At 42.2% G+C, this 12,252-nt stretch overlaps 1 protein-coding gene across 2 annotated transcripts in view; it reads left to right on the forward strand.

The window, feature by feature from the left end:
* Positions 1-12,252, forward strand: part of TSPAN5 (tetraspanin 5) — a 93,369-nt gene that overhangs the window by 24,023 nt on the left and 57,094 nt on the right. The gene's annotated exons all lie outside the window — the stretch shown is intronic.

A 12,252-nucleotide genomic window follows, 5' to 3' on the forward strand; every position in this document is an offset into this window, starting at 1 on the left:
CTGTGTAACTCCTCAATGTATTTATATTTTCATTAGTAGGAATATTTGTGTTGCAATGGCTTATGTAGTAAAACTAGTATATATGCTCCCATTCAAGGCATACTAAAAGAAACTGAAGGAGTAGCTAATAAATGGTTGTTTCTGTCATCCTTCCCAAGTACCATGCAGATGCATATTTCTAAGCGTGTTTTATTTTGAATTATCTGGAATGGAAACAATAATGCAGATTTTGGGGTTAGAGTGAACTTCAGGAAATGGTATTTTTGTTAGTGGAGTAGGTCAAGAAAGGAGTGGAAAACCTTTTTTAAATGTAAAAATTGTCTTCAATTTGTCATACTGCTGTGTTTATTTTTAGCCCAATGTTTATTGTTGCAACATTAAATAAATAGGTGTAATTGTCACAATATTAATTTTGAAGCTCTGATGGTTGGAATGGTTTTGGGATTGGTAATGCTGAATCTTACTGAATGGTGAAAGAAAACTCAACAGAAACTGGCTCGCTGGTTAACTAATGGGATTGGTGGGGAGGAGTGATGATCAGTTTGGGGAATACTGAGCGAATTGGAGGAGAGAGAATAAGGGAGATCTACAAGGTTTTGGTAGTGTGTGACAGAGGGATGAGTTCTTAGTGTTGAAAGTGCTGCACGGTTCCCCTTTGGTCTTTCTACACTGGCTTCAAAAATTGGCATGTAGGGACCAGTGCTTGATGGTGCAGGTAACTTAAAGCTGTATCTCTTGTAATTTGTGACTTAGTTGTTTCTGAACTGCTTGAATTGAGCACGTAGCATGTGATGTCAATCTCTTGAGCACATTTATCACTGAGGCCTGAGTTGTGTGCTGCAAGCTGTGTGGTTTGTATGGCCCTAGGGTTGTGGCTTGCTGTGAGTGGGTGATCCCGCTCCCATGCGCGTGCAGGTTCTTGAGGAGACGAACAGCTTGTTTGCATCTTTGCAATTTGATAGTTCATTTCTTTCTTGCTGTTGTTTCAGGTCTTGATAGCTGTTCTTCTGATCTTTTTTTGTTCTCTCATAGTTCACAGTTCCCTGCCTTGAGAAGGGAATGGTGGCAGGATGAGATAAATCCATGTAGCTCCACAGTTCACTGCCAGAGCTTTATTTTACATCAGCCCCTTCCTGAAGTAGCTGACAGTAGCAGTGTATGATCCTGAGCCTCCTAGAAGGGTGAGCAAAATGAGGAGATGTGCTAGAGAATGGAACTGGGTTGGTTTGTTTGGGTTTGGCATCCAGCAGACCTGACTTTGTCCATATTTGTCAGTAATATGGGTATAATGCATGCTTACTGCCTTCCCTAAGGGTTAGAACTTTCAAAACACTAAACACCTTTTCATAATAAACTGCAGTGAAGGCACATATAAGACTTTGGAGATCTTGCTAAAGCGTCTGGGTTTTGTTTGGGTTTTTTAAATAAAAATGTGAAGTTTTGAAGGTAAGACCGTACCTTCAGTGCAAGAACTGGAGGTAAAGGCAAGGTGAAATAGATTGAAGACCTAACCAAGTACGTCTCCAACAGTCTAGAAGTGCATCCACCTGTCAATGGCAAGGCCTTCTAAATCATAAAACCACGAATCTGTGATGCTGGGCTGCTGCTGGAGGCTGGAGAGCTCTTTTGAGCTCTGCCAAGAGGGGGAGTTGCTCTTGTGGCTGCTGCCTCAGCTATTACTGATTATTGCAGTTGTGCAGAATACGAAGGTGGTGAACCGCAGAGCTTTCCGTCTAGCTCTGAGCAAGTACAGTCTAGTAGCTCTGAGAAGGTTCACTGTTGCAAGTACATGTGAGATGCATCACATCAGTGTTCATGTATGACCTGGTGAAGTTATTACCACTTCTGCATAACATTTCGGACACTTCTACACATTCCTAAGTTTTATTCACAATTTTTTCCTGATTAGTGTTGTGGAAGTGACAGTATAGTCATCTTCATACTGCATTACAAAGCCAAGATATCCGAGGTTGTCCTTGCTGGTGGATTCCTAAGACAGAGCATATTTTGTGAAGGAAAGGAAATTACAATTTTTCTTAAGAAAAAGCTCTTTTTGGGGTTAAGGGGAGGTTCAGATTCTGTGTGGTGAGTTCTGCAAATGAATCAGATGGTGGTCTCCCCAAGTGGTCATGTGATTTATAGAGTGATTTTACCTAGTGGAAAGAAAATAGGTAACTGACATTGCTTTGGATGTTCAATACCACCATCAACTGCTGTTCATGTGTACCTGTTCCTACTTGTACTTGACCAAAAAGATGACTGACTGAAAGATATTACTAGTCTTTGAGCTCTTCACATGCCAAGTTTTCTGAACTGAGACTACATTATGCCACTGTGCCTCTTCACTGATTACCAGTGAACATGGTCAAATTGAAACCAAATTTGAAGACGCAAGCATTATTTTTAGAATCCCTCCAAGTAATAGATTCAAGTTCTTGTAAAAGCATCTGTACCTGATGTGATCTTGACCTCTTGCAAGGGCTGTGTGCCAGTGGAACTGTCGATCTTGTTGGCTGACTTTGTGCACATCAAATAAGGCTTTCTGAACAGTTAGACTCAATAGTAGGTGACCAACTTCAGGTTTCAAGACAAAATGTAAAAAGCCCCTACTTCTTACACAGTTAAAACATCTGAAGTAGTTTTCCACCTCTAAGGACTTGGAGAAAGGGAGTGAAAAAAAATAGATCTCTGTAATAGATCTTTTGAAGTAGCAAAATATCTAGATTACATGGCCCAAGCCAGTTAGCTATTGCTGAATTGTCCCTTTGTGTAATACTCAACACGTGAACGAACAAACCATTCATGAGAAGCTGCTGGTTAGCTTGCTGTTCCTCCACTGACTGTGGGAGAGTACTGGGGACAACTCTGTGCCTTGACTATTCAGTTATTAACACCCATGGATATATCAACTAAAACTGCACAAATGGAGAGGCCAAGCATCTGGCAGAGAGGATCTTTCTTGCTATTCCAGCTGGGATTAAGTCAAAGCCTCTGAGCAGTGACCATGGCAAATTTTGCAGCATGCCATGTCAACACTAAGAGTCTCTGTTCCATAGGTACATTAGTTAACACTGTTACAAGCTGTTTTCTTCTAAAATGCTTAATGCCTTCCCCTCTCCAAACCCAGTGTTTGCTTCTGTTGCCTTTCTTGTAGTCACTTTTTGAGATGAGGTGGGAGGAGGTTGTGGTGACCGAAGTGACAATTGCAAATTGGGCTGAAACTTATGTCTCTGTATTAAGAATTCCAATGTTTTGGATCTTTAACACTTTATTTCTTTTGTCACACTTACTTAGTGTGTGTTTTATTAATAGTACGTGCCATCTACATCCATTGCTGTTCTCAGAGCATTTGTATGCGAGTATAAAAATGCTGAAGTGTAGTGTATTTGAGGTGCTTGTGTAAAGCAGTATTTGATTGTGTACGTGAATGCAAAATTAAGACACTCTCTGCTGTGGAACAGCCAAATGTGTCATTTAGGGCAAGATCTCAACTGTTGTAGAAAATACATGTGGAAATGTTTTAATAGTTCATTACATAACTAGAGCATCTGGTTATTGTTATTTGAATCAATTATCATAATAAAAGCCAAAAATCTGTAGAGGAGTTGTTCTTGTATGTTAGTCATGCTTGTTGTTCCACAGTGCAGTGTAAATCTCAGAGCAGCTCTGATGCAGTATTAGGATTATAGAATCATAGAATGGTTTGGATTGGAAGGGCCTTTAAAGATCATCTAGTCCGACCCCCCTGCCATGGGCAGGGACACCTTTCACTAGACCATATTGCCCAAAGCCCCATCCGACCTGGCCTTGAACACTTCCAGGGAGGAGGCATCCACAGCTTCTCTGGGCAACCTGTTCCAGTGCCTCACCACCCTATCAGTAAAGATTTTTTTTTTTTTTTCTCCTTGTATCTAATCTATATCTATCCTCTTTTAGTTTAAAGCCTTTACCGCTTGTCCTATCACCACAAGATACTACACACTTATATGAAAGTTACAACTGAATTTAGTTTTACTATGCTTTTCATCATATATTTAATGACATGAGCATAGGAAACTTTATAATTTTTTTTTTTTTAAAGAAGTTCATCTTGGAAGATCTGGATTCCATCTCTGATTTGGAAGGGGCAGATGTGTACATAAAGAAGCAGTCACTCCAAATGTCATTCTACCTTGGTGCTTATGGATGATTTCCCTTTGCTTCCCCTCCTGTTTGTTACCTACTGTAGCTTGATAAGGAGAACGAAAATGGATTTCTGCAGGCTGTTTCCATGAGCTGTATTCCTAGCCTGCATCTGTAGGGACCATGGAGAAGCCAACTGGACACTTAAAAATGTGGAAAATGGTATTGTAGCATAATCACAGGGAGTTTCTGAAATCTGTTGAGATTTCTCATTGCTGCTAAAATTAGCTTTTCTCTAAGGTTTTGGAAACCAGATGCTCTGAGGAAACGAAACTGGTGGCCGACTAAAAGACCAGTGTCAAGCAGTGGCTGCTGCTGTCCCAGGTTGATGTAAACTGGCACTGATGATGTGGGAATGTATTCTCACAATAGCTGTAGTGTTAGTGGGGTCCCATGGCGTGGAGTGAATTGCATGTGGCACTGCCTACTAGAAAAGATGACTTTCCTCACTGAGGTTCCCTCTAGGGTGTTGAAGGGCTTTGAGGTGTGGTGGTGGTATGAGAAGCGGAAAACAAGGACTGTTCTCTAGTGTGTTGGTTCTCTTTGTTTTCTCTGGCACTAACTGATCTGTTGATCAAGACTTTAGTTGTAATAAGTGCTGTGTGTGCAAAATAAATGCCTAAGTGTTGCATCTGGATCATTGTCAAATATGTTCTAGTCCCTGCAGAATAGACAAGCAATGAGGTGTGAATGACATGTCTGCTTTAATTCAAAGTACTTGGTTATTAGGACTCTTTAGTTGCAAATCTTTGTACAGTAATACTATTTTTTCTGGTGCTTCCAGTTACATTCAGTAACTCCTTGCAGAGCAAAACAGAAAATCCTGTCCACTTTAATGATGCTTAGTTTGCTTTGAGGAGCATCCTTACTTTCAGAAAAATTTCAGTGAGTTTCAGCTAGGTGTAATATGAAGTGACTGACTGTCTTGGTGGCAAATTCACCATCTGCTGGTAGGTGACACTGTTAAGTGTACTGGCATAAATGTTGGTTTGACAGCTTTCTAAACTGGTGAAATTACAGAGGTTGGAAACATACATAAAGCTCTTTTGGTTTTATGTCTTATATTGTTTCCTTTAAAAACTATAGAATTTCTAGTTCCAGTTTAGAGAACAGCTAAAGAGTAGTCCTAGTGCCTTGAGGAATAAGCAGCCTCTGTCCCAGGGTGGAACAAGAATGAGCAATGGAGGGAAGATCTGAGGCTTAAGATCTATTGCTGATGAAAAATTATTTGCATAACCACAGACTAAACCCTGCCCAGAGAGGAAATCAGTATGTGCACACATATGACCTTTGAAAGAAAAATCAGGATCAACTGTAAAGAGAACTTAGTGGAGCAGTTCTGTATTGTTGTCATGGTTTTCTCCTTGCAAGCTAAATGCACTGGGGCAGTGAAATTGAAATGGTAGAAACTTAAAAAGGCTTCTTTTGCATGCAGATGTGATAATTGGTGGATGTTTGACAAGTTTATTGAAGACTGTGGTTTTTAATGGGAGTACCAAATCGGTTTTGCTTCCGTTGCTTTTTAGCTACCTGTAGTTCCTGCTTGTCCTCAGTTGTATTTTTTTCTCTCCATGTAATGCAAGTTGCTTGCTGCAGGACTGATAATCCTTTTTTCTCTTGCGTAAATTGCTATATATTAGTATAATTATACAGTGAGCTTTCATTTTGTTGCTTGCTTCATTTCAGTAGATCAGCAGTTCTCCATACCATGTAAATCTCTGCACTTCAGCATTATTTTGCAACCTGCTTTGAGCTTTTTTCAAATCAGACCTGCATTTTTACTTTATACCTTAGAAATAGAGTTGAATGATTGACCTTCAGAGTAAGATGCGTGGTTTCGGTTATTTTGACCTGAAATTTCTGGGGAAATTTATTTTAGGATTGCATTACTGCTTGATTATTTTTTTTCCTTTTGCTTGCACAGTGACTAGTGCATGTGTACTGAATGGGATAGGGCAGGAAGGTCCTCCTACTTCTTATACCAGATTATCCTTAGCAGCATTGTAGGGAAGAGAAAATTGATAGTTTGAATTTACTGCAGTATAGATGACATTATTGACATGTAGTCATGATCATAGAATCATAGAATGGTTTGGGTTGGAAGAGACCTTTAAAGGTCATCTAGTCCAACCACCCCTGCCATGAGCAGGGGTATCTTCCATGTAATGGGGATGATAGGGTATCCACAGCTTCTCTGGGCAACCTGTCCCAGTGTCTCACTATGCTTAATGATGAATGATAGCTTTGTAATAGTAAGAAGGAAATTGATGTAGTAGTCAAGAATAACCTGCCCTGCATTCTTGTGCAACATGTGAGATCCCACACTCCTAAAGAAGCAAATAGGAGATGGGCTTGGAGATCTAGATTCACCCATATGGTGTTTAGCTGGCGTGGTGATTTTCAACAACGAAGTGTGGCAGTGTGGTAGTCTGCTAGTAATGTAGAAGGTTAATGTCGGTTCTTGAGCAGTACCAATGTTTATCTCATCGTGTGTTCTGATAGAGTATGGTAGTACATGAATTAAATGCATGAACTTTGCCAAGAGAAACTCTACATAGCTGATGCGCAGCCCTTTCACTTTTATTAGCTCTTTGAATGGGATAGGGCACCCAAACCTACTGATGATGATGTATGATCTTTGTGTTCTGCCTGTACTTTAGGTGTAGGGTGGCTGATATTTGTCTGTGCTCACTCATGAGTCATTCCCTTCCAGAACTTCCTTGATTAGCTTCAAACACTGCATTCCTGCCTGGTTCTTAGGGATGTGCCCATCCTGCAGGGACTTGGAATGAAATATGACCCTGTGCTCTTGAAGCAGCAGATGGAAAACTTGTTGCAGAGGTTCTTTTGTTGCTAGTTCATCCATGATCTTGAGTTCCTCTTCAGGTAATAGGTGTACTTTTCTTTACCTGCAAAGCTCTCCTGTCACTCTCATTAACCACTCTTAGCTGCTCATGCTTTTGGCAGACCTTAAGGAACGAAGCGGCACTGCTGGGAAGAATGGTGTGGTGGAAACTGTTTTTCATATACAAGAGCAGCAGAGCTACCTGCATGTGAAAAGGCCAGTACTCTTGCTTTTATAGTGAATGGATTGTTCCAATCAGCTGGAGTGAGACTTTCTTATCTTAATATTTTCTCCCAGAAGCTGTACTTTTGAGTCTGCTGAAAGTTGCTTTATTGAGAGACATACTGGCACTGAGGCTATTGAAAGCCTATTTTACATGACAGCATAATAGTAAATTTTGGTGAATGCTTTTATAAAACCTTTCACAAGAGCTGAGATTCAATGCTGTAATTTTTTCTTGGCTTGTGTTTCAAAGAAATTGTTTTCCACCTTCTTTGAATAATCTGTAGGGAAGCAAAGCAATTTGAAGATCAACAAACAGGTGCTGATCAAAATACATTTATAGCAGCTACTAATAAAGAAATTATCTTTTTCTAGCCATGGATTTGTTGCTGAATCTAAGTATTGTTCCTTGGTATTCATTTACTTGAGATAGTTTTATTCATACAGTGGAAATACTGCTGTGCTCCAGCCCTGAATTTATTGATCAAGTTGTAGTGTATGTATGAGCACCTAAGATTGAGCTTTTAATACAAAGGTCATGCAGCACCCATTTCCTTATTGCCATAAGGGGAGCTGAGGGGAGCTGCCCCAAGCTGGTAGTCCCCAGATCACGCTGCCGCTGCTGCTGCTTTGCTATACCGTGGCAATGCTGTGGCTGGGGAGAGGCAGCAGCAGCAGGGGACCAGGCGTTCCTGAATTCCCCTTCTCACACAGCAGTTTCTGTTCCAGAGGCTTTGCTTTACGGGAATTCAGTGTGATTGTAATTGAGAATGAAGCCTACCAGGAATGTGATTTGAAAACCTGAAGTTCAGCAAGTTTATGATGATTTTTCATTAACTGAAAAAATTTTTCAAGTGTTTTTATCCTGTGTATTATACCCTAAGTAAGTAAGTACCAGCTGTTGTTCTGAGGCTGTGTGTCTGCTGCTGTGGTTCTTAATCCAGCTAGTAACCAAAGGGGAGATTAACATAAAATATCTTAGAAATGATGTATTTTGAGAAAGAGATTAATAGCAAAGGTGTTTGAAAAGAGTGTGTCAGTTTGCAGATCATCTTGTCTCTGGGGTTTTGGGTGTGGAGGTTTTTTTGCCTTGAAAGTAGGCAGCTCCTTGGCAAGTAGAATTATTTTAGCCCTTTAGGTTACAGTATTATAAATGTCTACTTTGTATCTGAGTTTGTAAGATGTAACACTGAAGCAGTTTGATGGATGTGCAGCTATTCCCACTGCCCTCCAGCCACAATACTATTGATTGAACTGTAAACGCTTAATATATAATAAGTTTGGAAGATGAAACCTTGCCTGGTTACTTTGCCATTAGATATTGAAGAGGGGATGCTGAAGGTTGGAGAGGATCTGTGAAACATCTTCCACAACTCCCGCCTTCCTCTTTACTCACTCTTGGAGTGGTGAAATGCAAAACAAGTTTATTTGGATCTGGGAACAGAAAAAGAGTTGATAGAGATTTGCCAGAAACATCTCTTAGGGTAGATTTCTTGATAGCAGACTGATCAGTCAGTCCCTTCCATGCTCCCCAATCCCATATAATAAAGGGTCTTTTGGGGCAAAGTGTCCCAGTACTGAGCCCAGACTGATTTTAATTGGGCTGATGTCTGGGGATTGCCATGAAGGAACACATCTCCACACCTTGGAGGTTGGGGAGATTAAAAAAGCCACTCTGTAGCTCCCTTTGTCATCCAACTCTGTATTTGACACAGCAAGACTTGCTGGACTGCAGCAGGAAAGGTAAGGTGAGCGCTGTGTGGACTTATGCCACTTGATGCGAGTAACAAACTATAGTGTTTCGAGTTGATCAGTGTGGATGGAAAGCACTACAGGTAGCCCAAGAGCACCTGAGTGTGCCTTGCTTACCCACCTACTGCAGGCTTAGTGCCCAGACAGCTCCTGCTCCATCCTTGGGTTGTGCACTTGTAATATCATAGAATCATAGAATGGTTTGGGTTGGAAGGGACCTTAAAGATCATCTAGTTCCAATCCCCCTGCCATGGGCAGGGACACCCTCCGCTAGACCATGTTGCCCAAAGCCTCATCCAACCTGGTCTTGAACGCTTTCAGGGATGGGGCCTCCACAACCTCTCTGGGCAACCAGTTCCAGTGCCTCACCACTCTAATAGCAAAGAATTTCTTTCTAACATCTAATCTAAATCGACCCTCCTTCAGCTTGAACCCAATAGTCCTGTCACTCCACTCACTGATAAACAGTCCCTCACCATCTTTCCTGTAGGTGAAAGGAACCGTCTTTCCCCTTCAAATACTGGTGAGCCACAATTAGATCTCCCTGGAGCCTTCTCTTCTCCAGGCTGAACAACCCCAACTCTCTCAGCCTGTCCTCATAGGAGAGGTGCTCCAGCCCTCCCATCAGCTTCATGGCCCTCCTCTGGACTCTCTCCAACAGCTCCATGTCTCTCCTGTACTGGGCCCCCCAGAGCTGGATGCAGTGCTCCAGGTGGGGTCTCACAAGAGCAGAGCAGAGGGGCAGGATCACCTCCCTCAACCAGCTGCTCACACCTCTTTTGATGCAGCCCAGGACATGGTTGGCTTTCTGGGCTGCAAGCGCATGCTGCCGGCTCATGTTGACCTTCTCATCAATCAATACCCCCAAGTCCTTCTCCTTGGGGCTGCTCTCAATCCATTCCTCGCGCAGCCTATAGCTGAGCTTGGGATTGTGCTGACCCATGTGCAGGACCTTGCACTTGGCCTTGTTGAACTTCATGCGGTTCACACGGGCCCAGCCTGTCAAGGTCCCTCTGGATGGCATCCCTTCCCTCCAGTGTGTCGACCACACCACACAGTTTGGTGTTGTCAGCAAACTTGCTGAGGGTGCACTCGATCCCATTGTCCATGTCGCTGACAAAGATGTTGAACAGTGCCGGTCCCAGGACCGACCCCTGAGGAACACCACTCGTCACTGGTCTCCACTTGGACATTGAGCCGTTGACCACAACTCTTTGAGTGCGACCATCCAGCCAATTCCTCATCCACCGTGTGGTCCATCCATCGAATCCATGTCTCTCCAATTTAGAGACAAGGATGTTGTGTGGGACAGTGTCAAATGCTTTGCACAAGTCCAGGTAGATGACACTGGTTGCCCTTCCCTTATCCGCCAACACTGTAACCCCATCATAGAAGACCACCAAGTTTGTCAGGCACGATTTGCCCTTAGTGAAGCCATGTTGGCTGTCAGCAATCACCTCCTTATTCTCCATGTGCCTGAGCATAGTCTCCAGGAGGGTCTGCTCCATGATCTTGCCAAGCACAGAGGTGAGACTGACCGGCCTGTAGTTCCCTGGGTCTTCCTTTTCTCCCTTCCTAAAAGTGGGGGTTATGTTCCCCCTCTTCCAGTCGCCGGACTGCCAGGACTTCTCAAATATGATGGAGAGTGGCCTGGCTGCTTTGTCTGCCAGTTCCCTCAAGACCCACGGATGCAACTCATCAGGTCCCATGGACTTGTGCACCTTCAGGTTCCTTCCTCTCGAACCTGATCATCTCCTACAGTGGGCGGTTCTGCATTCTCCCAGTCCCTGCCTTCTGTGACCTGGGCAGTGTGGCTCAAGCATTTGCCAGTGAAGACTGAGGCAAAGAAGTCATTGAGTACCTCAGCCTTCTCCATATCCTGGGTCACCAGGTCACCTGTTTCATTCTGGAGGGGCCCCACATTTTCCCTCGTCCTCCTTTTATCACTGACATACCTATAGAAGCTTTTCTTTTTTTTCTTTTGTCCTTTTGTTCCTGCAGAGCAAAAACTGTGCTGTTGCCACAGACACTCTGTCCTTTCCTCTCAACTGAGTGTAATGCTACTTTAAAAAATATTTATTAATCATGTATGTGGCTACACAAAGTCAGTGCTATGTAATTCTCAAACCTGAAGCTGGTGGCGCATGCAGTTAATTTTCCCCAGTACTGGTTAGCATGTGTGGCTCTGTATAAGACACATTTCGTAACTCTTGCCTAAAGGGTCCAGTGTTGGAATCAAGTTACTTTTGTTTCTTCTCATTTATATAATTTTGGTGCATTGCATTGCACACTTTTGTTCAAAGGCTTAATAGCTTATTTTCTATATGAGGCTTTAATTTGGAGGACTTGTCATCAGTTCTAATATCTTAATGATTCAAGTATAGTCCCCAATCAACAGTTTATTAAATTTTTTATTAAGATTATTTTTTATCTAGCAGTTTTTTTAATTGCCAGTCATCACTAAAAAATGGTCATTCTGCAATTTTTTTTTTAAATTAAATCTGATCATTGTGGTTGTACAATTTCTGAGGTTATTACTCCTTCTGTAGGCACCTGGAAAGAGGGACAGCCCACTTCAGCTAATTGTTGTACCTGTCCTAGTGGCTATGACAAATTGTATCATCAACTTTCCTGCGCTTATGGGGAAAATGAGATATAAACATACACCTGATACAAAGGTCTGGCTTTAGTTCATAAAATCTGGTTTGGTTTGAACTTTCACTTGTCAACAGCACTGTTAGCTTGATGTTTTGATGCATAGTCTGTTTCTGAGGGCTCTTGAGTTGGAAACTACATGTAGGTATGGGTAAAGGGTTCTATTTCATATCTTATATTGTATGTGATCTTGCTTCTGGAGAGTTCAGCCAGCTCTTCCATGCAGTTCCTAGACTCAGCTACTAATTTTGTTTTGGCTTGGGTTTTTTACACTGGTATCCCAAAATAGCAAGGCATATGTAAACAGCCAGCATAATTTGTGACTACTTGAAAATGGTGGGGTTGGGTTTGGGGTTTTTTTTTTTCGATGGAGGGGAAGAAGAGATATACTGAGTTGTGCAAAATCTTGGTCCTGTACCATCCCCCACCATTAGGCTGAAAGATGGCATTTATGTGTGACAATTCTTGTACCACCACTCAAACAGTAATCTTCAAACTTCTGCTGACCTGCTGGCAAGAATACAGAGGAATGAAGGTGCTAAATGTGTTATCCCCTCCTTCTCTAATAATTCTGAAACCCTTTGGCCCACACCTGC

This window comes from Balearica regulorum, chromosome 4 (genome assembly GCF_011004875.1).
Source record: "Balearica regulorum gibbericeps isolate bBalReg1 chromosome 4, bBalReg1.pri, whole genome shotgun sequence".
In the NCBI taxonomy this organism is placed as follows: domain Eukaryota; kingdom Metazoa; phylum Chordata; class Aves; order Gruiformes; family Gruidae; genus Balearica; species Balearica regulorum.